The sequence below is a fragment of the Rhinopithecus roxellana genome, chromosome 14, assembly GCF_007565055.1.
Source record: "Rhinopithecus roxellana isolate Shanxi Qingling chromosome 14, ASM756505v1, whole genome shotgun sequence".
In the NCBI taxonomy this organism is placed as follows: domain Eukaryota; kingdom Metazoa; phylum Chordata; class Mammalia; order Primates; family Cercopithecidae; genus Rhinopithecus; species Rhinopithecus roxellana.
The window spans coordinates 17473069-17477225 of record NC_044562.1 but is presented as its reverse complement, the minus strand read 5'-3'; positions in this window follow the sequence as shown (position 1 = coordinate 17477225).

Below are 4157 nucleotides of genomic sequence, written 5' to 3'. Positions count from 1 at the left end.
TGTAAGTATCTGTTTCTTTAAACCTTCTCCAACATTATCAAAGTTTTAGTTTTTGTTAATCTTATTCTGCAGGTGAAAACTTGTTTCTCATCGTTTTGATTTTTCTTTAATTTGGGTCAGACTGAGCATCTCTTGATGTTTACTGGCCATACTTCTTTGTCTGTGAGTTGTGTGGGTTTATTTTTCTTTCCTTTTTTTTTTTTTTTGAGACGGAGTCTCGCTCTGTCACCCAGGCTGGAGTGCAGTGGCGCCATCTCCGCTCACTGCAAGCTCCACCTCCCGGGCTCACACCGTTCTCCTGCCTCAGCCTCCCGACCAGCTGGGACTACAGGCGCCTGCCACCATGCCCGGCTAATTTTTTGTATTTTTAGTAGAAACGGGGTTTCACCATGTTAGCCAGGATGGTCTCGATCTCCTGACCTCGTGATCCGCCCACCTCGGCCTCCCAAAGTGCTGGGATTACAGGCGTGAGCCACCGCGCCTGGCCTGGAAATTGTTTTATAGTAAGGGGTGAGGTAAAGACCCTGTTTTAAATAATTAGCCAATTTTCCTAACAGCATTAATTGAATAATATTAGCTTAAAATGCCACCTTTATCATATACTCAATTCCCATGTGTATTTGACCTGTTCCTGTATTCTCTTTTTATTAAAATTAATTTATTTGCAATCTTGGCTAACTGCAACCTCCGCCTCCTGGGTTCAATTGATTCTCCTGCCTCAACCTCTTGAGTAGCTGGGATTATAGGTGCTTGCCACCACACCCGGGTGATTTTTGTATTTTTAGTAGAGACGGAGTTTTGCCTTGTTGGCCAGGCTGGTCTCAAACTCCTGACCTCAGGTGATCTGCCCGCCTTGGCCTTGTAAAGTGCTGGGATTACAGGCGTGAGCCACTGTGCCCGGCCTATTTTTAAATTTTTATTTATTTTTTGAGATGGAGTCTGGTTCTTTCACCCAGACTGGAGTGCAGTGGCATGATCTCAGCCCACTGCAACCCCTGCCTCCTGGGTTCAAGCAATTCTCCTGCCTCAGCTTCCTGAGTAGCTGGGATTACAGGTGTGTGCCACCACACCCAGCTAATTTTTTTTTTTTTTTTTGTATTTTAGTAGAGACGGGCTGGTCTCAAACTGCTGACCTCAGGTGATCTGCCTGCCTTGGCCTCCCAAAATGGAATTACAGGTGTGAGCCATGCGCCCTGTTCCTGTATTCTCTTATGTTTCATTGCTCTGTTCTGATTGTTCCCAAGTACCGAACATTTTTCATCACAATTTGGAACTAGCCACTCACTTAAATTTTTGAGGTCATATGTAGGTATTACTTAATAATAGTAATAATTTTTCTATTGATTCTTTTAGATTTCTGAGACTTTGCTGGCATTTTCTGTAACTCATGCACTTTTTTGCCTGCTCTGTTCTTTTTCTTTTTTTTTTTTTGAGATGGAGTCTCGCTCTGCCGCCCGGGCTGGAGTGCAGTGGCCGGATCTCAGCTCACTTCAGCTCACTGCAAGCTCCGCCTCCTGGGTTCACGCCATTCTCCTGCCTCAGCCTCCCGAGTAGTTGGGACTACAGGCGCCCGCCACCACGCCCGGCTAGTTTTTTGTATTTTTTAGTAGAGACGGGGTTTCACCGTGTTAGCCAGGATAGTCTCAATCTCCTGACCTCGTGATTCACCCGTCTCGGCCTCCCAAAGTGCTGGGATTACAGGCTTGAGCCACTGCGCCCGGCCTGCTCTGTTCTAATATTTATATCTCTCATTTCTTTGTCCTGGTTCTGATACTAATGGGAATGCTTTTTCTCCATTAAGCATGGTACAGTCTTTTTGGTTGAGATATATACTTTTTCTCATGTGAATATTCTTTTAGTAGTAGTTAATAATAGATGGCTTTTTATCAGGAATGAAGGTTAAATTTTGTTAGTTGCTTATTCAGCATTTAAAGATTATCATATGACATTTTCCCTTTATTTTAATGTCATGAATTATAATAACGGATTTTCTCATGTTGAAGAATCTGTTTATTCTTGGAATTGAACTCCTCTCTATGTAATTCTTTTAACATTCTACTGAATTCTGTATTCTAATGGTTTACTTAAAATATTTGCACCAATCCTGACATGTGAGATTGATCTTTTGTTTTGTCTTGCGTTTTATGTTTTAGTATCAATGTTACGTCGTTTTTAAAAATAATTTGCGGGCCGGGCTTGGTGGCTCACGCCTGTAATTCCAGCACTTTGGGAGGCTGAGGCAAGTGGATCACCTGAGGTCAGGAGTTCGAGACCAGCCTGGCCAACATGGCAAAACCCCGTCTCTACTAAAAATATGAAAATTAATCAGGCATGGTGGTGGGTGCCTGTAATCCCAGCTACTGAGGAGGCTGAGGCAGGAGAATTGTTTGAATCCAGGCAGAGGCTGCAGTGAGCTGAGATGGCACCACTGCACTCCAGCCTGGGCAACAAAGCAAGATTCCATCTCAAAAATAAATAAAATAAATAAAAATAAAAAGTATTTGTAAGCAATTTGGATGTTTTTCTCCTAAATAAAAGGCAAAGGATCTGATTGGATATTTCATATATGCAGATAGATAGAAAAAAGTCTAATAAGCACATGGAAACATGCTCTACATCATTAGCCAACAGGGCAATGCAAGTCAAAGACACAATGAGATACCACTTCACAACTGGATGGTTATAATGCAAAGACAAGGAGTAACATGTGTTGGTGAGGACAAGGAGAAACTGGGGCCCTCATGTATGACTGGTGGGAATGTAAAATGGTGCAACCACTTTGGAAAGCAGCGCCTGGGACTCCCTCAAAATATTAAACATAGAATTGCCATCTGACCCAGCAATTTTACCCATAGGTATACATGCAAAAGAACTGAACACATATGTCCACACAAAAACTTATACACAAATGGTAACTTGCTGTTTTTGCTGTAGGGGTTGGTGGGTGGTCAGGCATGGGTTAGGCAGAACCCTGAGTGGGTCTACCTGGCCCATCCTCATCCTCTCTCTGGTACAGATTCATGTTCATTAAATTTATGAGATTGATGTATCAACCCAAGAAAGCCAATTTAGTTCATTTTTTTGTGTGTGTGAGAAATTGTTGCTGCCAGAGGAATTAGAAAACTCTCCTGGCCCCACAATCTGTGAATTGTTTTCTCTGTGGTCGACCCATATTTGGAAAAGCTAACCATAGACGGAAGATTGCTTGGGGAAGATGGGATAAGGGCAAGGAGACTTGGTAAATCAACTGGCAGTGGCATCCAGTCTACTCAGGAGACACATCCATCTCTCAAAGCGGTGGCCTTCCCCAGGGGGCAGGAACGCTAGAGGCCATGGCAGAGCTGCTGCCCACAACAAGACTTTGCAGGCCCCATGGGGGCTCCTTTTGTGCGTTCATGCCCAGCACTCTTCTGGATTATGCCATCTCTTTTGAGATAGGCTGTTCCACTGGGGAGCTCCTAGCAGAGGCTTCCAGGCCTGGGAGCCATTCTGGGTCTGTCAGAGGGGCTTCCATAGCTGTGGAGTTTCCTTTCCAGACTGTTTTTGATCATTCTTGGAAGGCAGACATTTTTCCGTCTCTACATTCTTGGGGATTTGAGGAAAGCCTTATTGGAAGCATCAGGGAGTGCCAGCAGACTCTCATAGAACTAATCTAGTGCTACAACAGGGCCTCGGAGCGTGGGACTTGAAGTGTGCCTTTAATCCTATGAAGGCAGGCATGTGTACTCCTCACTGTTTGATCCAGCATCCCAAGAGACAGGAGGGTGACTACCAGTCATTCTGTGCCATGAGGAGTGAGTTCACGGACCTTCCTCCACAAGGGAGAGTGGATTTTCCAGCAAGGGCTCTGACACAGGAATGGCAGGCAAGCTGTGGGTGGCTGTCCACCTGTTTGGTTTTTCCTCCAAGAGGTAGCTGGGAGAGGGTTAAATGCCATGCATAAGATACTTATTCAGAGACATTAGTAAGCCCTGACCTTCCATGACCTCATAAAAATGCAAACACCCTTTTTCTCATCCATATGTAACCACAGAAAAAATTAACCTGGCCTCAGTCATAATTTATATAGGAATACAGTATCCCCACTTACACGTGGACAAAAATTCCCTCATCTCTGTCACTAAATGACACACTGATTGAAAGTTTATTACCTGGCA